The following is a 23993-nucleotide window of genomic DNA, read 5'->3' on the forward strand; positions in this document are numbered from 1 at the left end:
TCTTCAGTCCTGAGACTGGTTTGATGCAGCTCTCCATGCTACTCTCTCCTGTGCAAGCTTCTTCATCTCCCAGTACCTACTGCAGCCTACATCCTTCTGAATCTGATTAGTGTATTCATCTCTTTGTCTTCCCCTGTGATTTATACCCTCCACATTGCCCTCCAATACTAAATGGTGATCCCTTGATATCTCAGAACATGTCCTACCAACCGATCCCTTCTTCGAGTCGAGTTGTGCCACAAATTTCTCTTCTCTCCAACTATTCAATACCTCCTCATTAGTTATGTGATCCACCCGTCTAATCTTCAGCATTCTTCTATAACACCACATTTCGAAAGCTTCTATCCTCTTCTTGTCTAAACTGTTTATCGCCCATGTTTCACTTCCATACATGGCTACACTCCATACAAATGCTTTCAGAATGACTTCCTGACATTTAAATCTATACTCGATGTTAACAAATGTCTCTTCTTCAGAAATGCTTTCCTTGCCATTGCCAGTCTACGTTTTATATCCTCTCTACTTGAACTATTATCAGTTATTTTGCTCCCCAAATAGCAATACTCATTTACTACTTTAAGCATCTCATTTCCTAATCAAATTCCTGCAGCATCAGCTGATTTAATTCGACTACATTCCATTATTCTCGTTTTGCTTGTTGATGTTAATCTTACATCCTCCTTTCAAGACCATGTCCATTCCGTTCAGCTGCTCTTCCAGGTCCTTTGCTGTCTCTAACAGAATTACAAGGTTTTATTTCTTCTCCATGAAATTTAATTCCTACTCCTTTTTTTTTTTTTTTTTTTTTTTTTTTTTTTTTTTTTTTTTTTTTTTTGCCGCTTACTCAATATACAGGTAGAATAACAATAGGGAGAGGCTACAACCCTGTCTCACTCCCTTCCCAACCACTGCTTCCCTTTCATGCCCCTCGACTCTTATTACTGCCATCTGGTTTCTGTACAAATTGTAAATAGCCTTTTGCTCCCCATATTTTACCTCTGCCACCTTCAGAATTTGAAAGAGAGTATTCCAGTCATCATTGTCAAAAGCTTTCTCTAAGTCTGCAAATGCTAGAAACGTAAGTTTGCCTTTCCTTAATCTTTCTTCTAAGATAAGTCGTAGGGTCCGTATTTGCCTCACGTGGCCAACATTCCTACGGACTCCAAACTGATCTCCCCTGAGGTCAGCTATCAGTTTTTCCATTCGTCTGTAACGAATTCGCTTTAATATTTTGCAGTTGTGGCTTATTAAACTGATAGTTTGGTGATTTTCACATCTGTCAACACCTACTTTCTTTCGGTTTGGAATTATTATATTCTTCTTGAAGTCTGAGGATATTTTGCTTGTCTCATACATCTTGCTCACCAGATGGTAAAGTTTTGTCAGGGCTGGCTCTCCCAAGGGCGCGAGTAGTTCTAACGGAATGTTGTCTACTCCAGGCGCCTTGTTTCGACTTAGGTCATTCAGTGCTGTATGAAACTCTTCACGCAGTATCATATCTCCCATTTCATCTTCATCTACATTCTCTTCCATTTCTATAATACTGCCCTTACTCCTTCCAACTTTCTGCTCTCTCCATTTTGCTTAGAACTGGGGTCCCATCTCAGCTCTTGATATTCATAGAAGTGGTTCTCTTTTCTTCAAAGGTCTCTTTAATTTTCCTGTAGGCAGTATCTATCTTACACCAAGTGAGATAAGACTCTACATCCTTACATTTGTCCTCTAGCCATCCCTGCTTAGCTATTTTGCATTTCCTGTTGATCTCATTTTTGAGACGTTTGTATTCCTTTTTGCCTGCTTCATTTACTGCATTTATATATTTTCTCCTTTCATCAGTTAAATTCAATATCTCTTCTGTTACCCAAGGATTTCTATTAGCCCTCATATTTTTACCTACTTGATCCTCTGCAAACTTCACTATTTCATTCCTCGAAGCTACCCATTCTTCTTCTTCTACTGTGTTTCTTTTCCCCATTCTTGTCAATTGTTCCCTAATGCTCTCCCCGAAGCTCTCTACAACCCCTGGTTCTTTCAGTTTATCCAGGTCCCATCTCTTCAAATTCTCACCTTTTTGCAGTTTCTTCAGTTTTAATCTACAGTTCATAACCAAGTCTTACAGCTTAAAACCTGGTTCCTGAATCTCTGTCTTACCATTATATGATCTATCCAAGACCTTCCAGTATATCCAGGCTTCTTCCATATATACAACCTCCTTTTATGATTCCTGAACCAAGTCTTAGCTATGATTAAGTTATGCTTTGTGCAAAATTCTACCAGGCAGCTTCCTCTTTCATTCCTGACTCCCATTCCATATTCATCTACTATGTTTCCTTCTCTTCCTTTTCCTACTATCGAGTTCCAGTTACTCATGACTATTAAATTTTTGTCTTCCTTCACTATGTGAATAATTTCTTTTATCCCATCATACGTATCATCAATCTCTTTGTCATCTGTGGAGCTAGTTGGCATATAAACTTGTACTACTGTGGTAGGCGTGGTCTTTCTATCTATCTTCGCCACAATAATGCGTTCACTATGCTGTTTGTAGTATCTTACCCGCATTCCTATTTTCCTATTCATTATTAAACGTACTCCTGCATTACCCCTATTTGATTTTGTGTTTATAACCCTGTATTCACCTGTATGCACCTCTTCCTACGTTGTCCCGTCACTGTGGCGAGTCTTCTAGGCACCCTGACCCAATTGGAAACTCCGCTGTCCATCGCTCCAGATGCTCCTCCAGCCATGTGATTCGGGGTGACAGCAGATCGTGCTCCAATACCTCCCGCCCGGGGGACGCCGCACAGGCTGGTCCTGTGGATGAGGAAATGGCTCCGGCTCCTGACCCTCCTTCTCAAGAGACCCCGTCGAGCCCTCTGAAGAAAGAGAAGATACTGTACCTCGGGATTTAACCCCCCTGGACGATTTGCCTTCCCTGATATGGCAACTGCTACCACTGGTGGTGGAAACAGTTTCACGATCCTTGTGACAGACGCCAAATGAGATGACTCCAGCACGAATTCTGCCACTGGCTCGCCAGTTGGAGGTCTGTACAATTGGAGGAAAAAAAATGGTTCAAATGGCTCTGAGCACTATGGGACTTAACATCTGAGGTCATCAGTCCCCTAGACTTAGACCTACTTAAACCTAACTAAGCTAAGTACATCACACACATCCATGCCTGAGACAGGATTCGAACCTGCGACCGTAGCAGCAGCGCAGTTCCAGACTGAAGCACCTAGAACCGCTCGGCCACAATGGCCGGCACAATTGGAGGACAAGATGTTCACTTTCCTCGTCCACCATAAGTCTTACTGGGCTGTCATTCACGCCTTGCAGCGTTCTATGCTAGCAACTGCCCATCCTATTCACACGACAGCAGGCTTGTTGTATGTGACATTATACATCACAATAGGGGTATTGTGATATATATAATGTCACTAATTATGCAAAACTGAACACTAACCTCCAGCGGCTCATTTTCGTCCAATTGCGAGCTGTTTATCAACAAGTGAAATACCTGCTCGACCGTAGGGATGACCATCTTACCATTCTCGACTTTGCCAAATCAAAGGTGATGCCCTCTTCACCCACCAGATGTCAGGTAATCGCCAAAGCAAAATCGTCATCAAGGACTTGCCGCTAGAGGTTACAGCAGAGGAGGTCAGGGAGGAACTGCATTGGCTCTGTTTAGAGGACCCTTTGGTCCACGAGTATAGCAAGAGGGATCCTGAGACACAGCGCAGATTTACCAAATCCAGTACCCTCTGTACGTGAATGTCCAGACTGAATTGTATGAGAGCCGCAACGTGCCAGTCATCTGTCCCAAATGCCAACAGTTACAACGTTCTGGGAATTACTGCTCCCCGCCATTGTGGTGCGTTGAGAGTGCCGGCCCAAATTTAGTGGAGAACTGCACGCTCCCCACCTCGGAGAAACCTACCTGCACTAGGTGTTTGGGCACGATGCACGATCCCCACCACATGGAGGGTGTGCGCTGTTTACCAGAAGGCACTGACGTCTTCCCACCCTGCCAAAGAGAAACCAAGAATAAATCGACCTCCCCTCCATGACGGGACACGACCAACTTTCCTCTTTTGTGGGGCCAGCCTGGTGTGGTACCCTCAGAAGCTGCTCTGGTGCCAGCCACTCAGGCACTGGACGGTTCTGGGGCACCTGTGGCCCCCTTCTGCCCAGACTCCCGCGACATCATATGCTGCTGCAGCTCTGTCTCCTCCTTATTGCCGGCCGCGGTGGTCTCGCGGTTCTAGGCGCGCAGTCCGGAACTGTGCGACTGCTACGGTCACAGGTTCGAATCCTGCCTCGGGCATGGATGTGTGTGATGTCCTTAGGTTAGTTAGGTTTAAGTAGTTCTAAGTTCTAGGGGACTGATATCCACGGCAGTTGAGTCCCATACTGCTCAGAGCCATTTGAACCATCCTCCTTATTGTGCATCTTCCATGATGGCTTCAACTGCTCACTGGCTATAGGAGCCAACTGCAGCTCTATCCAGTTCATCTGTGTCTACGTCCTGGCCCTTGGCCTGGCCACCCACTCTGCTTACTACTACACCCGTCCCTGCCTGCCAGAGGGGCAAGCACCCTCCACTAGTGGTGCAGACTAATACGTCCTTTTGGGAGGACATGTGCAAAATCCTCCATATCATCTTCTTCATGAAACACTACATGCACACAAAATCCATCGGAGGATGGGATCTCCTAGGTCTTCGCCCTAGTGGAAGGGCTTAGTGAAATATTGTTGTATTGACAAATCGACCACCACACCACTACCAGCCCCTTTGGGATATTGTCACCTGCATTTTTAATGCCAATGGCATAAAATGGATGAAGATGGGGTTGAACACCTTCCTACATGACTATCATGTCGATGTTTTACTGGTCACAGAAGCACATCTTAAACTGGTGGACGATTTCCACCATCAGAACATGGTGTGTTACTGTTCTGACCGCCTCAACCGCTTTGGTGGATGCTAGGCAGAGGTCTTCACCAAAGCTCTTGTCTATAACCAAGAGACTCTCCAATTCAGAGGCTACAGTGGTTACTGTCTCCATACGCTTGGTGCCATTTCCCTTGCAGCAACATATTTGATCCCAAACATGCCACTGCTGGAAGTGGACTCTGCACATTGACGTCCTTCGACGGGCTCATCATTGCGGCAGATCTCAATGCCAAGCACCCGATTTGGCATTCGTGCGTCTCAAACCCCAAAGGCTGACTCCTCCTTGACCTGGAGGATATTTTAGCACTATTGGTCTATGACCCTCCACTAACCTATTCATATCCCAGGCTGTTATAACTGCCAGCCAGACGTTCTGGATGTGGCCATCTTCAAAAACATCACCGCTTAGTTTTCACTGGATGTTCTCCACGAACTGGCCTCTGACCATGACCCAGTACACCTGCACTTCACTGACTCTGACCTTTTATTTGATGTTCATTCCAATGTGAGCCTCACTGACTTATGCAAGTTTGCCAGGGTACTTAATAACACCGCTCGACACAATCTCAACTTGACAGCACCGGCCAATATAATCTGTGCAGTAGATCACCTTACCGCCAAAATACAGAAAGCAGTGAAACTTTCCACCTCCACTGTACCTTGGACTTTAACCCCCCTGGACGATTTGCCTCCCCTGTTAAATACTATGCCGAAGATACTTGGATTTGTGACCTTTCACCGAATTTCTCAACCTCTGGCGGTGGCTGGGATGATCTGAGCTGAACAATTTGGATTCACTTTACACCTCTGTGCCAAACGTCAGGTCCCACAAATCATTGAACACCTCAGCAAAGGTTTCAACGCCGACAAGTCAACAGCTGCCGTTTTCCTGTACTTGCAGAATGCCTACGACAAGATATGGCAAGACAACCTAGTACACAAGATACTGATGCAGACCCCTACACCAGATATTTGTGTCAAGATCGTGAATGACATCTTTCGTGATAGGAATTTCCTAGTGTCTCAACGGTGAATGCGTTCTGACATTTTCCAATTATCGGTGGGCACTCCACAAGGATTGGTGTTGTATCCCATCCATTTTAATATCTGTGTGAATGATATTTCAGTCATCTCCGAGTGCCACCTAGCACAATATGCTGATGACACAGCTTTATATACCATTGGCCATATTACTGACACTGTCATCGTCCGCCTCCAGTGACAGGTGGTCCTCAGCATCAAGAGTAGTGATACAAATAAAATAGAGCTCAATGCCGCCAAAACTACGGCAGTCTTTCACGAAAAAGCGCCCAGTCCACCACTGCAATATTTGGATTGCAGGTGTGCAGGTGCCCTGGTCCTCGATGAGCACCTATCTAGGTATCCAGATGGACCACAAGTTGCTATTACACTGTCATGCGGAGTATGTCGCCAACAAGGGGCAAAAACTGACCAGGGCTTTGTACCTCCTCTTCCGCAGTAGGGAACTTCATACCAAGCTCTGCATCTACCGAGCAGTTATCCTGCCTGCCCTCATGTATGGCTCCGCTGCATGGGCCACGATTAGTGTGCAGCGCCTGCATGACAAGGTTCTCTGGTGGAGTCTGAACACCCCACTACACACGAAAATTATGACTCAGCCTCAAGATGACCATCGCAACAATGTGTGGCAACTCTATGAGAAAGTGGATACCCTGCAGGACACTGTCCATGGGTTACGCCGCATTGGGATCACACTTCCATGCCGCTGGCATCGACATCCAGTTCCTCTAACCATCCTTGAGGAATCAAATACGCATCTTGGCTAATGATAGACGTGGCATGCCCACCATGGATGCATCCTTTGGTTGGACTCGCCCCCCATTCTATGTCCACTACTTTCCCACCCTACCTACCCATGTTGGGCTATATTTTTCTGCCTGACTGAATTACTGTCACCATTGGAGGGTAGTAAGAATACATGATCTTAATATCACATACGCTATCAACTGTCATACATCTTCAATAATAAATATGTGGTTTTTTTCCTTTGACTGTAATTTCATCCCCTACTCCATATTGGCAATGGAGGGCTGGTAGTAGCGCAGTCCACTGCTCTTCAGACAAATGTCTTTAACAAAAATACAAGAGTTGGCTGGAGTGACCGTGCGGTTCTAGGCGCTACAGTCTGGAGCCGAGCGACCGCTACAGTCGCAGCTTCAAATCCCGCCTCAGGCATGGATGTGTGTGATGTCCTTATGTTATTTAGGTTTAATTAGTTCTAAGTTCTAGGCGACTGATGACCTCAGAAGTTAAGTAGCGTAGTGCTCAGAGCCATATGAACAAAAAATACAGGTAAGTGGAACTCTTACATGAGAAAGGGGGGTAAAAGGGGGACGTAAAAATACAGAAAATGGAGATGTTGGAAGTTAAAATATACTCTAATATGGTGCATATGCTGGGGGACAGTTAAAAAGTCGACATAAGCTGGCAGTTCGTTGTGTACTTAAAATCACTGGCGTCCAACACAAGTTAAAAAGTGGCCACAGTATAAAAATCACACAGAGCCAGACACTTGAAAAACCACTGGAAACGACAGAACACTGATGGGGAATAAAAACCACTGGGAGAGACCTGCCGTGGGACTGGAGGCCAGGGAGGAAGGACTAAGGGGACGGGAGGGAGAGGAAAAAGGGCGGCAGGAGGCATGATATGGGTGGGGTGGCTTAGGAGGGGGAAAACGGCTCAGGTGAAGGGAAAGTAAGGTGAGAGGCAGCCCGGAGGAGTAGGTGGAGGAAGGTGGGGTTAGAGTTGGTAGGAGGGGAAGGTGTCAGGGCCAAGCTCATCGTCCGGGTGGGGTAGGTGCTGGAAGCTGCGGTGGGAAAAGATGCGAAGAGTTAGAGGTGGAGAGAGGGCAGGACACAACTGTAAAGGCGCGGGAACAGGCTGGGGGTGGAGAGGAAGGGAGGCACCAGGCACCAGGGGAGGGGGATCGAGGCAGCGGACAATATGCAGGGTGTGGATGTGTTCAAGGTGAGGGAAGGGGACGAGGTCTTAGAGGATACATGTGTGGGGACGGAAGGCAGATACGGAAGGCGAGGCAGAATGCATGGCATTCTAGGATTTGGTGGGCTTTATAGGATCTCCGAGAGGTGGAAATCTAAGTGACGCTGGCATAACAAAGGATGGGGGAGATCAAGGATTTGTAGGTGTCAAGGATGGTGGAAGGATGCAATCCCGATGTCCAGCCAGACAGGAGTTTCAGGAGGCAGAGTCTGTTGTGGCTATGTTTTGGATCGTAAGGAGATGGAGAGTCCAGGTGGTGTGGCAGTTAAGGGTGAGGCCAAGGTATTTGAGAGTAGGAGTGAGGTGGATAGGACGACCATAAATGGTTAGATAGAAATCATGGATACAGAAGGAGCAGGTGGTGTGGCCTATGATGATTTCCAGGGTCTTGGAAGGATTGATACGAAAAACCACTGGTTGTACCAAGTGATGAACTGGTCTAGATGGGTTTGGAGGGTATGTTGGGACCAATGGAAGGTGGGATAAACGGCCAGGAAGGCAGTGTCATCAGTAAATTGGAGGAGATGAAAAACTGCAGAAGGTTTGGGCATATTAGCAGTATACATGAGATAGAGGAGAGGGTAAAGGATGGAGCCTGGGGCCACGTCAGACTAGGGATAGCAAGTGTGGGAGTTGGATAGTAATGTAGGAGGGGCGATAGGAGAAGAAGGATGCAACAAGACAGACGAAATTGACATAGAGAGAATGGGTCTGGAGTTCGAAGAGGAGCCTGGGATGCCAGACACGGTCGTAGGCATTCTGGAAGTTGAGGGAAACAGAGATAGTGGAACGATGGGAGTTAAGTCGAAGGAAAGAAAACTGCTAAGGTTAAGTAGCTGGTTGTCAGCTGAAAAAGAGGGCCAGGAGGCACACTGGGTAAGAGGAAGGAGATGGTGCTGCTTAAGGCAGCGATGAATACCACTAAAGAGGATGGACTCTTAGATCTTTCTGAACATGGAGGTGAGGCAGATGGGCGATAAGAAGAGGTGTCAGAGGAGCGTTTGTTAGGCTTAGGGTACAGCAGGACACAGGAAGTCTTCCAGTAGTCAGGGTAAAAGCCAGTGGAGATGAGGACGTACAGAGTAGCACTCCTTGAGGTGATGGTAGGTAACACCATTGTGACCAGGGGCAGTGTTGCATTTGGAGTGGAGGATGAGTGCGATGTCATGTGCGGAAATTGGAGTGTTGATGTCTGAGGGAGGTAACTGAAGTACTTGAAACTAGGTGTGAGTGGTGGGAGAGAGATATCAGTTGTGTCAAGGGCGGTGGGGAAGACCTCAGAGAGGTGGGAATCAAAATGCTTAGTCTTACTGAGGATGTCAGGGAAGGAGTGATTGTCATGGGGAATAGGGTAATGTGGGTTGGGATGGCTACCAGTAAGGTGGTGGAAGGCTGACCAGTACTTGGAGGACATGGCAGGGAGGATGGAGGTATGTGCGTGTCTGGCGCCAGTCCTGACGTTTCTTTGCTGTGAGTGGGTTCCAGATGTGTCGCTCTAATTGCCAGTGGCAGATAAGTGTATCCTGGTTATCAGTGTGGAGGAAGGAGCGGTAGACCCTGCAGGATTCACGAAGAAGGATGACAGCTTCTGGAGGAAGTGTAGGACAGGGGTGGGGGGTGGGGGTGAGTTTAGTAGGAATGTGGGACTCCACAGCCTCAGTGATGGTCTTCTGAAGGAAGGAAGAGGCATGGATGATGTCAGCGGGATGGTGAAAGGTGAAGGGGTTGCTGTCAACCCGCGAGGCAATGGATTCCCAATAGACATCCCAGCACTTGAGGATGGACTTTAGAGGGGCAACTGAGCAGTGGGCTGTGAGGGGGACCATAGGCAGAGGAGACAGTGAGTAGGACAGTGAGGTGGTCACTACCAATGGGGTCGAGAACATCTGTGGCAGTAAGACCAAGGAGGTTGCAGGAAGTAGTATAACATCTGGTGCGGATTTACTTTCAGGACAGGTGTGTTGTATGGATGGAGCAAGGTCACAATGGAGGGTGGCAAGGAACTGGTGCCAGTGTCGAAGGGTGGCAGGATCACAGCTGTGGATGTTGAAATCAGCAGCACTCACATGATCAACATGGGAAATGAAGTCGAAAGGTAGGGGGGCTGCGGATATAGATGGTGCCACAGGTCATGGGTGATGGGGGGAGGGAGGGAAGAAAGATGGTGGGGGAGAAGGTGTTCAGTTGGGTCGTTGAGTGGGGGTTGTGGCTGGCTGGACAGGGAGATGCTTAAGGTGGCCAATAGTGACTCCACCTCGGGTGAGGATTGTCACTGTGGTGAAGGAGATAGGGAGAGGTGCATGGTGAGGTTGGAAGAAGGTTTCATTAATGATGAAGGAGTCGACCTGGTGCTGGGATAGAGTATGCATGAAGAGGTATTTGTTCACAAGGAGGGAGCGAATTTTGACAGAGGAGACGATACTGTTGATGCATCAGTAGGGGGGAGCAGAGAGGGACTTAAACGAGGGTGTCTAGGCAATTGAAGGTAAAGCAGGCCTGGTTGTGGGAGTAGGTGGCAGAGGTATTCAGATGGAAGACAGAACGGGCAGAAAGGGAAAACTGCTGGAGGGTGTGGTCAGGAACTGGATTATGTCTTCAGGCATAGGGGAAGGACGTTGGGAATTTTTGGGGAGGATGGGCTGGTCAATGGGCAAACGGGGATAGAGAGGTCAGGCTTGGTGGTAGTGTGTTTGGCTTTCCATTTGGAGGAGTAGGTGGGGTGGGGGTTCATCGCAGGTTGAACCATGAATTTACTTTCAAAACCTTTTCTTAAGAATTTACTTTATTTACTAGCGATTCATCAAGAACATTAACACATTTAATCACACTATGTGAGCGTAGAAGTAGTTGCCAATGGTAACCAAAGACACAAATTAAATTTTTTTTCGTCAATGGAAATGTTATTCCCAAAAGCCTTTTTTTAAACAGATCTAAAATTATAATCAAAAAGCACCCTGTAAATATCAAGTTCCAATTTAGTCTGAGGCAGAAATAACAATTTGTTTTTAAAGTATGAGCTTTCGGGCTGAGCACCTTGCCGCTCCCTTTTAACACGGCTGTAGTCACGACCGCTCACAACAACCTCTGAAAGACTACACTGGTACAAATCTGCAACACACCAGATTACTTTAAACTAAAAATTTTAACAACTCACACAAACACATAAACTATGCACCCGGTGAGAGGGATGGAAATGTTACAAAACACTCAATTAAGATTGTTTGCCGCCGAAAGTGCAACTTGTTTTTAAAAGAACTCTTACGGTGGAAGGGTGGCAACTTTATATACTAAAATGACCACTTAAATAAAATCCATGAAATTCCGTTTTACATAAAATGTACCAACATGCTCTACATTACACATATTCCACCTCCCAAGATGATAGGCAAGATAAAAACATATTTAAGGAATTCGGCCTTTACACCTTAATTCTATAAATTCATTAACACCAAATCCGACAAACATGACAGAGGCAGCTATTAACCCATGGAAGATTGACAGGGAGATTACTGAACAACCCGAACCGCAGCTTGCTCTAACTCACCCCAACTCCATAAGGGAAAACTGACCACCCAATTCATAAATAACCACCTTCCCGCAGGTAGGCAAATGGAGAAGAATGGTGGGACAACTCCAAAACAAAGCGGCTGGTGACCTCACCAAGAAAACAAGTAGAATTTTACAAGAAAATGAAACAACATATCTCTAATCACTTGTAATAAACTGCTATTTCTGGCGAAGAACTGGCGCAGCAACCCCAACACTCTCCCAAATCGTCCGCTGCCAGCCGCTTCAACGGACACAGGGAGGCACGCCAATCTCCCGTCTCACAGTGTTGCAGCTTGTTCCGGCCAGCCCGATGTCCCGGTTTGACTCCTGTTGCTCTCGTGTTGACCACGAAGCCACTACCCCTTTCTATATGGCGCGGCCCACTGTACTCACATGGGGTCCTCACATGTGCTGGTGCTCAAGGCGGACTAGTCATCTTGTGTCTCAGTGTGCGACTGGCCAACCGACTGATCCAACTGCCAATAACCAATGCCCAAGTGACTTGAGCACACTGGGTTCCTAACGTGCAGACTCAGATGCAGGAACACAGCCCTGCCCGGGCGACCACTAGCTAAGTTCTGTTACTGGCGGAGTGGCAAGACTCTCATTTTCTGGCTTTAAAGTTTGATCCAAACTGGAGCCATACTAGCACTCCGACGACAGACAGACACTGACTGCCCCACGCTGACCCGGCTGACCAACTCCATACTCCTGAGACTGACACACTGCCAAGCTTATAGCGCCCCTTAAACGCATGTGAACAGGCAACCTTTCCCACTAGAGGGAGACATGAAAGCTGCGATTGCCACAGCGGCGCCACTGCCAAAACGGAGGGTGACTGCTTTACACTACATGCTGCGGCGCGCTCTTCAAAGCAGCAAATGTTACCACGGCTCACAGGTGTTATAGGAAGTAGGAGAGGCGAGTCTGAGGTACTGTTTAAGGAGGTGAGAGGCCTTACAATGGGGGCAGGTGGGGTTGGGCGTTCTTGCAGTTTTTGGTGAGGTGGTCATTGTACAGGAGACAGCGTTGGCAGCAGTAGGATTGAGGAGGGGAACGGGACAGGTCAGTAGGGGTGGTGGTGATGAAAAGCTTGGTTCCCTGTGCTGATGAGGTGATTGATGGAGGAGGCGGACTCAGTACAGATACGCCTATGAAAGGTAGTGCCAGAGAAGTTGTTAATACGACGGGCTGAGTGGATTTCCAGGGCGCGATGGGTCTTTAGTTCCACCAATACCTCCCCCTCGGTGATCACAGGACTCAGTTTTGTGATCACAGTGGTGAGGGTTGGCGGATGACGAGGGGGTTGGGGTGACGAGAAGAGGAGGATATAAGGAATGAGGTGACTGATGTATTGGGGCAAAGGTGATACGGGGAAGGTGCCAGAGGAGATCAGTATGGAAAGAGGGAGAGGAGAATTTGATGAGAACAGTTTCTGTGTGGGATAAGTTAGGTAATGGGGGCACTGGGGATGTATTTTCAGATTTCAGAGGGTGCGGGCATCTACGAATTTTGGATCAGAGTTGGGAAGGATGAAGGTATACAAGGTGGAGGCTCGGGAGTCAGGAGGAGGGGTGGCATCCATGAACAGATCAGAGGGAAGTGGGGTGGGCAGTGGTTTTTTGGAGGAGAGGGTGGAGATGATCGCCATTTAGGTGCTTGGGAGGTGTTTCGCTGGGCATGGCCTGGAAGGAGAGGTGAGGGAATCGGTGGATGGGGTGGTGGGAGGCAGCCCCCCCCCCCCCCCCTGTGATGTGACAGCACTGGGAATGGAGATGGAGCCGCAGGTGGTGACTCAGGTGGGGGAAGCATGAGTAGTTGTAGCACGGCAGGTGGGGGGCAGGAAGTCGTTTCGGTGGGCGATAACAGTGGGACGGGGGGGGGGGGGGGGGAAGCAGGAGGAACATAGCGATGGTGATACAGGAGAGAGGAGGAGACTGAAGAGGGGAGCTGGAGTTTTTTTTTGCCCAGAGGAGGCACTCCACGAGGTTACAGTGGGTGCAGGGAAAGGGGAAGTGCAGCTGATGGTGGCCATGATTGAAGGCAGTGTCCACTGGCGACAGGAGTCGCCGAAGGGGGAAAAGAACTAAAACAGCGGCCAACAGTGGCGAACACAGGGTGGTGGCAAGCGTCAGGTGGCAGGTGATGGGTAGCAGCGATGGTGAGCTGATGGACGGATAGCACTGGCCTGCAATGGCAGGGGCCCTTCAGAAGCCCTGACTGTAGTCCAGACAGCGTAATTCTACTCTCTGCAACTGTGGGGACCCAACCCTCCTATCCTGTAGGGGACTTTTTCTTCATATGTGATATATTACAATACGGCATCATTGGTCTTTCGAGGTCTGTGTTGGTGAGGCAGTAAATTTATCCACAGGGCAGTGATGCTGCATCACTGCAATACACTTTGGAGGTGTGATGGTGGGACTTGGAGTCCCATATCACGCTCCAATAGTGACAGTACTACCCCACATTGGTGGGTAGGGTGGGAAAGTATTGGACGTAGAATTTGGGGCTTGGCCAGCCAAAGGATGTAGCTGCAATGGGCGTGCCAGGTCTATCGTTAGCCAAGATCGGTATCCGATTCCTCAAGGATGGGTAGAGGAACCAGATATCGATGCCAGTGATGCATAAGTGTGGTCCCAACATGGCATAGCCCATGGACAGCGTACCGCAGAGCATTCACTTTCTCATAGAGTTACTGTGCATTGTTGCATATGGTTGTCTTGATGGGGACATTATCTGCTTCCTCATGGAGAGTCACAATTCTCTTGAGTGGTGAGGTGTGCAGGCTGCACCTGAGAACCTTGTTCTACAGGTGCTGCAGCTACAGCAGAGCGATACGTGTGGGCAAGCAGGATAACTGCTCGGTAGATGCGGAGCTTGGTATGTAAGTTAAGTGTTGAAACATTTGGTGGCTTCTTCAGTGATTCGTAGGACCTGAAGTTCGGCAGAGTGGTGCGAAGTAAATTCTAACTGTTCAGGTCAGATCGTCCCAGACGCCGTCAGAGATTGGGAAAGTGGGTGTAGGACCACAGATCGACGTTTGCCATGGTATTTAAGAGGCTAACAGTGGGGACCATAGGGTCTTTCAACCACTTGGGAATCACATTCAGCTGGGCATGCTTCCACTGAGGGGGGAAAAAGCCAGATGTGAGAAAACCATTTAAAATCTTGATGAACAAGATGAGAGGTGTATGCAGAAGGTGTCAATGACGTTTATTGAAAATTCCGTCCAATACAGGAGCTCACCAGCCACATTTCCGTCGTAGGATCCGATGGATTTCTGCCGTGGGCGTCAGGGGGCAGACGGTTGCGGAAAGTGGCAAGAGCTATCAGGACATTGTATTGGTCTGGGGAAAGGTCGGGACAAGTGGGTGGTTTTTGAGGGGATCCAACCATCGAATGTGTGGTAAATGTCTGCTTTCTTTTTCTTTATTGTGATACTAAAACCTGTACAACAGGCAGGCTGGCAGCAGCATTCTACGCTGCTCTTCAGCCGTGGAATAGACAATGAGAAAAAATATATAAGAAATACACAAAATTTACATATGGCAGGTAATAAAAACAGTAGACACATAAATACAAAACCACGGAGCCGTTCACACTCGACGATAATCCTCACTACAAACTGTTGACACGACGCACTAACACTGATGATGTCAATGGCAGATGTGAACGATGGAGTGTGACGGTGAACGCTAAACACAAAACACGACAGCACACACGAGAAACGGATGGCGATGATCTGCGGTCTGTGAGTGTTCAAGCAATGTGTGTGAGTCCGGGGACCTGCGAAGAGGGGGAGAATGGTGAGAGAGACGGGAGAGCACACATGCCAATGGTAGAGGAGATGGGAGGAGGAGTAGAGGGATGGGGCTAGGGGAAGCTTGGGGGAGGAGTCGGAAGAAAGCGAGGAGGGAGGGAAGGAGGAGAGAAGGGAGGGAGGGTGCCCAAAGAAAAAAATCACAGGGAGTGGGAGGGGAGGATCTTAGTTGATAGGAGGGGTAGATGAAGGGGAGGATGGCATCATCAGGGAGGGGGATCTGGCGGAAGCCACCTTGGGAGAGCGTAAGGAGGGTGGAGAGATGGAGACTGGGTGGGACGTGGGAATACAGGCCCGGCAGCAGGCGGGGTTGGGAGAGGATGGGCGAGACAAGCGGGTGAGGAGGGTCGAGTTTGCGGGAGGTTTACAGGATCCATATCCGTTCAAGGAAGAGGAAGATGTGTGGGAACGGAACAAGGACATACGGGATCCACGTGGGGGAGGGAAGATGGATGCAATAGGCGAGGCGGAGAGCATGGCGTTCAAGGATCTGAAGGGATTGTAAATGTCTGCTGCGTAAAGTATTGTAACTCTAGTAAATTGTATTTAGGTACTGCAACTGTCAGTACTAAAAGTTTCTGTTTGTGGCCATTAGTTTTCTAAATGTTATCGACTACATAATGAAACAGGGATCAATCATGAGCTATATTTCATCCAGTCTCTTTACGATGAAAAAAGTGAACATGAATCGTGAAACACATGGAAGGATATGTCGCAAACAAAGTAGCCATAGGCTGCCTCTAGCGTCTGCCACTTCCAGGTGGGAACGTAATTCCTCCAGAAGACGCGTCACCGCAAAAAACGCTTGCCGCTGTCGTTGCTGGAAACCCGCCTTAATACATACGACGCTAGTCTATCATCTTTACCTATCGGAGACGTTGAGGACCCTAATTCACAAATTCAGCTCGCTTTTTTTTCTTCTTTTTCTAAACTAACGTTAAAAACTGCACTCCCACGATCGGACACTGCAGTAACTGCAAGAGCAGCTACCGCGCTGCCATCTGTTGGTGGCGCCAAGCAAATGCGTCGTGGCCGTTCCACCGTTCGATAATAGCCTATTGTGGCAGACGAGTTTTTTCCGCAGTTCAACGTTTCAGGGGAGAATAGTTGAACTAAAGCTCAGACCAATAGGTATATAGTTTTAATTGTTTGATTACTTTCCTATGAATAATCTTGCGCTTGAGCGAATTACGACAAAAATATTTCACACTCGTTGATGCATTCTCTGACGAGTGCTATATACAATCAGTAACGGAGAGCAAATGTGCAACTTTATATACTAAAATGACAATTTTTGGAGGGCTTGATTTAGAAATTTGTCAATCAAGCTCATTGCTATAAGTAATGCTATGTTTTAACTACATGTTACGTACGTTATGTATATGTGGTTGGAGGGCTTGATTTAGAAATTTGTAAATCAAGCTCATTGTTATAAGTAATGTTAGGTTTTAACTACATATTACGTACGTTATGTATATGTGGTTGGTATCACTTCATTTGCTAATGTATTGGTACTAGTTGCACAGGTTGTGAGTACAGTACACACAACCTCCAGAATTCTGCCAAAGATAACACGGCCTGTCATCACAGATCTTACGTTGTATTTAGTTGCTAGTAGCATCTGACGGGCGCTAACAGGTGTGCTGACTAAAGATGCAAAAAACCGTCTGGTTAAGATAGATACCAGCATTTTAGTTCTGTATTACTAGTATTTTTTAGTATTTCTTTGATCTCGGTTATAACAGGTATTTGTTACTGATAACCGATTATGAAACTGATATATCTGTTTGCCATTGGTTAAATTTTATATTTTTAAACAAACTTATTTTTTCTAAAAAAGCGAGTTTGACTTCTGAATTTCGGTATCATCTTCGAATTATACTGATGAACTCGTCTTACAGATCAACACATTTGAGAACAGGTATGTATGAACAGACAATAAATGTTGACCAGTGGATTAATTAATTATTGAAATGTTAACTACTATCATTTAAGTGTTACTACTAATTGCTGAATTTTGTCTACTATCTGAATTGTTCATTTGAATATTTTTTTTGTAAGAGCTTTTTTGGTTTTGTCAATAAAAAATCAGTTGCATTCAAATTCCGATTACAAAATAAAGCCATATATTTGAGAAAAAATTCGTTTTTCATTCGAAATAATTATGGGAAAATTTTACACAAAGGGTTATTATATGTCATATCTATGAAATAATGAAAGAGAAAGGAAGTTGCGGCAAAAGCAATAACTTTAAAACTTTGCAAATCATGAAAAGCTTACAGAAGAAATAGAGAGTCTTGATCCGCCCTCTGTGTCAATATAATATGCTTTTATCTGCTCGAAGCTCGTGGAGCCATAACTTAAAACGAAAAAGAGAGTTCTCCACGTTCAGTTTTCAGTCTTTAGCACTGACTCCAAAATATTGAATGTATGATCTTCAATTGCAACGCGATTTCTGGACAGAGATTTGTAAAAATTATAATCAGTAGGGGAAAACATGAGTTTTTAGTAGTAGTCAACCGCTCCTTACTTTTGGAGAAAAGTAGCGAACGCTGGATGGACTAAGTATTCTTTTATTTACCTGTTTAATTTGATAAATTAATTATATGTACCTTGGAGCGAATAATGCAAAAGAGAGTCTTAGAATTTTACCATCTTTATTCATTGTCTACGTTTATTGCGCGAAATGGCAGCAGTAACAAACCGAAAATCATTTATTTCAGATATCGGTTCTTTTGAGCGGTTTTATCTGTCAGGTTAAACTGGAGATGAAAGGTAACGGTATACCCGACAAGCGATTGCTTTAGTCATAACCGCAATTCCTAGTGCTAACTGCTATTTCTAGCCAGGTGACTCGACTCAGTGCATCGGAAGTCACATTTTGTCGCCTGTAAAGTGTGCAAACTGATTATTTCTTCGCATTGTCTTTCAACTCGTTACGCGTTTCTCAAACGGATGATAAGTGAATGTAAACTCTGCCAGCATTATGAAATTTCCACTCTTTCCTTGTTAATGTCCCGTAGCCCTAAATTTTCTGCCAAGTAATTCTTGATCAAGATTCGGTTATACATTGATCATATGCAAATGGAAAGACAGAGAAGTACAGATATTCCAGTTAAAAGCCGAACTGCGATTTTTCGAGACACACTCAAATGTTTACACGCATATTGTAGTGTTGAAAGAAGTATCTGTAAGTTAAGTAGTGAACGCCCACCCCTTTGCATTTGCCTTGGTTTATGTACTGTATATGCCTGTAATGTATATCAAAATACTCGTCGGAAACTTGTCCTTATCTAATGTACATTTTCCGAATTTACCCTGCAGTTCTATTTTCTATGATGAGGAGTGCGTTGTGCGTATTTAACTATGGAGGTTAACTATGGGTCCATCTGCTACCACATCTGCATACTATGGGTCCATCTGCATTCATCGACTCTCAACCGGATCATCACTTTTCACCCTAACCTAGCCCTCGAGGTATGTTACTGATCAGACTGCCCCCACAACGAAGATATCAGGGCGAACCAAGGGTGGGGCGGTGAGGGGGTAGTTCAACACCATTCTTGTTTTTGCTCCAAGCAGTCAAGTATCAGAGATATGTGAAAATAAGATTAATGTATCAAGACCAAAGAACTTCAGATTGTCAATTGTAAATAGCATGCAGAACCAAGTAAGTAATTTTCATGTTTGTTATTATTTTAATAAATGTGTGTGAAAATTAATCAAGTTCTGTTTAAAGTTGGTCACCGTCAATCTGCTACTCTAAGCATGCAAGTGGCATTTCTATCATCTGACCTAACAGCAGAAGATAAACACGCCATGATAAGACCACGAGACATACTGCTGACACTCGCCTACTTCGTTAGAGCGACAAGTCAAATAATCTGATGGTGTGTGTACCAAAGGTCTTATAGTACGGACACCAGAGAAATGCAGGAACATCTGCAACGAATTGACGGATGGTGCAGGGAATTGTAACTGAATCTCAATGTAGATAAGTGTAATGTGCTGCGAATACATAGAAAGAAAGATGTCTTATTTAGCTACAATATAGCAGGTCAGCAACTGGAAGCAGTTAATTCCATAAATTATCTGGGCGGAGGCATTAGGAGTGATATAAAATGGAATGATCATATAAAGTTGATTGTCGGTAAAGCAGATGCCAGACTGAGATTCATTGGAAGAATCCTAAGGAAATACAATCCGAAATGAGAGGAAGTAGGTTACAGTACGCTTGTTCGCCCACTGCTTGACTACTGGTCAGCAGTGTGGGATCCTTACCAGATAGGGTTGACAGAAGAGATAGAGAAGATCCAACAGAGAGGAGTGCGCTTCGTTACATGATCATTTAGTAATCGCGAAAGCATTACGGAGATGACAGATAAACTCCAGTGGAAGACTCTGCAGGAGAGATGCTCAGTACCTTGGTACGGGCTTTTGTTGAAGGTTCGAGAACATACCTTCACCAAGGAGCCAAGCAGTATATTGCTCCCTCCTACGTATATCTCGCAAAGAGATCATGAGGATAAAATCAGTGATTAGAGCCCACACAGAGGCATACCAACAATCTTTCTTTCCAGGAACAATACGAGACTGGAATAGCAGGGAGAACCGGCAGAGGTACTCAAGGTACCCTCCGCCAGCGGAGTGTGGATGTAGATGTAGATCTGTATGTGCTGACAACAACAGAGCGACAGTACGTTACCCTGTTTACTTCGTGCAGCGACGTGACTAGCAGATGGCGAGAGGTGAGACGTGGAGGCGACACCTGTGAACGAATCGCGGCCATGAAGGATGATATGTTTGCGTAAGCAGGAGAAACTAACGATCGAAGTCCGAAACAATTTATTGGACTATTCAATTAACCAAAACAAATTTTCCAGGTATAACACCAACACAAAACAAACATCCGTATTCGAATTACAACTGCATACAAGAATAAAATAGAAAACAATTGAAATAATTTCCTACTAGCCTCCGCCAGAGACTTCTCCGATATACCAATCCTAAGCCAGAGATCAGCGAGAAGATCCAAGCTGGGGTGCCGGGGCGGCAGCTACCCAAGTCTGCTGGCGGTCGGTGAACTGCCGATGTGCGGTTTTTTTTCTTTATTGTAATTTTGAAACCTGTACAACAGGCAGGCTGTCAGCAGCGTTCTATGCTGCTCTTCAGCCATAGGATACAAAATGAGAAAAAACCAGAAAGATTACACATAGGTTACAGAACGGTGGGCGAGAAAACAGTTGACACAGAAAGACAAACACGGAGCCATTCACACTCGATGATAGTCCACACGAGAAACTGTTGACACGACGCACAAACACGGAAGACAGCGATGGCAGAGGTGAACGATGGAGTGCGACGGTGAACACTGAACACTAAACACGACGGCACACACGAGACACTGATGGCGATGATCTCCGGCGCGCGAAAGTCCACGTAGCGTGTGCGAGTCCGGGGACCTGGGAGGAGGAGTAGAGGGGAAGCCCGGGGGAGGAGTGTGGAGAAAGGGATGAGGGAGGGAGGGTGCCCAAAGGAACAGAGACAGGAAGAGGGAAGGAGGATCAAAGTTGGTAGGAGGGGTATATGGAGGGAAGGAGGACATAATCAGGGAGGGGGAGCTGGCGGAAGCCACCTTGGGAGAGGGTAAGGAGGGTAGAGAGATGGAGACCAGGTAGGACGTGGGAATACAGGCGTGGCAGTGGGCGGGGGGCGGAAGAGGATGGGCGAGACAAGCAGGTGAGGAGGATCGAGTTTGCGGGAGGTGTACAGGATCCATATCCTCTCAAGGAAAAGGAGGAGGCGGGGGAATGGGATGAGATCGTACAGGATCCGCATGGGGGAGGGGAGACGGATGCGATAGGCGAGGCGGAGAGCATGGCGTTCAAGGATTTGGAGGGATTTGTAAAAGGTAGCGGGGGCGGAGATCCAGGCTGGATGGGCGTAACAAAGGATAGAGCGGATGAGGGATTTATAGGTGTGGAGTATGGTGGAGGGGTCCAGACCCCACGTACGACCGGAAAGGAGCTTGAGGAGATGGAGACGGGAGCGTGCCTTGTCTTGGATTGTCCGGAGATGTGGGTTCCAGGAGAGTCGACGGACGAGGGTGACGCCAAGGTACTTGAGGGTGGGGGTGAGGGCGATAGGACAGCCATAGATGGTGAGATACAAATCAAGGAGGCGGAAGGAAGGGGTGGTTTTGCCTACAATGATCGCCTGGGTTTTGGAGGGATTGACCTTGAGCAACCACTGGTTGCACCAAGCAGTGAACTAGTCAAGATGGGATTGGAGAAGTTGTTGGGAGCGCTGCAGGGTGGGGGCAAGGGCAAGGAAGGCGGTGTCATCGGCAAACTGGAGAAGGTGGACGGGGGGTGACGGCGGCGGCATGTCCACCGTATACAAAAGGTACAGAAGGGGGGAGAGGACGGAGCCTTGGGGCACACCGGCGGGGGGAAAAAGGTGCAGGAATCTGTGTTATGGATGGTGACGTAGGAAGGACGGCGGCAGAGAAAGGAGCCGATCAGACGGACGTAGTTAATGTGAAGGGCGAAGGTTTGGAGCTTGAAGAGGAGACCGGAATGCCATACACGGTCATAAGCTCGTTCGAGGTCCAAGGAGAGGAAGATAGCGGAGCGACGGGAATTAAGCTGGTCGGAAAGGAGATGAGTGAGGTGAAGGAGAAGGTCGTTGGAAGAGAAGGATGGCCGAAAGCCACACTGGGTGATGGGAAGGAGGTGGTGCTGGCGGAGATGCTGGTGGATGTGGCGGGTGAGGATAGATTCCAGGACCTTGCTGAAGACCGAGGTAAGGCTGATGGGACGGTAGGAGGAGACGACGGATGGCGGTTTACCAGGTTTAAGGAACATCAGGATACGTGAGGTTTTCCACAGGTCAGGGTAGTAACCGGTGGACAGGACTACATTGTAGAACCTGGCCAGGGTAGAGAGGAAAGAGACAGGAGCTTCACGAAGGTGACGGTAGGTGACACGATCGTGACCAGGTGCGGTGTTGCGTTTGGTGCAGAGTGTAGCAATGAGATCCTGTGTAGTGATAGGGGCATTGAGTTCTGTGTGTGCAATGTTGTCCAAGTACTGGAAGCCAGGCGCTAGGGGAGGGACAGAGGTGTCAGTTCGATCGCGGACATCCGGGAAGAGGGAGTAATCGAACTGGGGATCATCGGGGATGGAAAATACATCGGAGAGGTAGGAGGCAAAGTAATTGGCCTTACTAATGGTGTCAAGGAATGGGTGATCATTATCGAGGAGAGGATAGTAGGGGGAGGGTTTAGTTCCGGTAATGCGACGGAAGGCTGACCAGAAGTTGGACGAGTTGATAGGTAGGGTGGCATTCAAATGGGTGCATGTCTGTCGCCAGTCCCGGCGTTTCTTGGCCGCGAGCAAATTACGAATGTGTCGCTGGAGTTGCCAGTGGCTTCGGAGTGTGTCTGGGTCACGTGTGTGGAGGAAGGCACGGTAGAGAAGACGGGATTCACAGAGGAGGAGGACGGCCTGTGGGGGTAAGGTAGGACAGTGGGGGTGGATGGCGCCAGTAGGGACGTGGGCCTCCACAGCCTCAGACAAGGTCTGCTGGAGAAAGGAGGCGGCATGGGTTACATCGTCAGGGTGGCGGTAGGTGAAGGGGTGGCTATCGACCTGCGTGGAGAGGGTATCCCGGTAGGCATTCCAGTTGGCACAGGAATAGTCATTGATATACTTCGGGGGAGGGTCATTACGAGGCTCGGGGCAGAGGCGACGACCGCCGGAAACGGTGAGGAGGACAGAGAGATTGTCGCTTACCAATAGGCTCCAGGACATCCATCGTTATGCGGCCAAGGGAGTTAGGGGAGGAAAGGATAACAGCGGGAGTGGAGTTGGATTTGGGACGGGTGTGCTGGGGGATGGGGTGAGGTCGCCTTGAAGGGAGGAGAGGAACCGATGCCACCGCCGTAACTGGGCGGCGGAACGACTATGGATGTTGAGGTCGGCAGCGATCACGTAGGAGGAGAAGGTACGGTCAATGTGGGAGAGGAAGTTGTAGGGAATGGGGACGTTAGGGCGGGCATAGATGGTGGCGCAGGTGACGGTAAGGCCGGGGAAGAAGAGACTAAGGATCAGGTGTTCGGTGGGGTCGGGAAGGAGAGGTTGGAGCTGTACTGGGATCTGGCGGTGGTGACCAATGGCAACTCCGCCACGCGCAATCGGGAGGGGATTATCGGAGCGGTGAAGGAGGTAGGGCGACGTGTGGATGGTGTGGTGGGGTTGGAGGAAAGTTTCATTGAGGAGGAAGGCATCCACGCGGAGGGTGGGAAGGGTGTGCAGGACGAGGTTCTTGTTGGCGGGAAGGGAGCGGATGTTGTTGAAAAGGATATGGTGCTGTCGCGCCATGACAGGGATTTAGACAAAGGTGTCAAGACGGGAGAAGGTGAAATGGGCCTGGTTGTTGGAATAGGTGGCATACATTTTCAAGTGGAAAATGGAACGGGCGGCGAGGGAGACCTGTTGAAGGGTGTGAGGGCGCTGGAAAGGGTGGACGTTTTGTAAGACAATGGTGAGGAACCTGATGATGTTCTCAGCGGTGGGGGGTGGGAACGAAGGGAATTGCCAGGAGGGGTGGGAG

Source organism: Schistocerca gregaria, chromosome 11, assembly GCF_023897955.1.
Source record: "Schistocerca gregaria isolate iqSchGreg1 chromosome 11, iqSchGreg1.2, whole genome shotgun sequence".
In the NCBI taxonomy this organism is placed as follows: domain Eukaryota; kingdom Metazoa; phylum Arthropoda; class Insecta; order Orthoptera; family Acrididae; genus Schistocerca; species Schistocerca gregaria.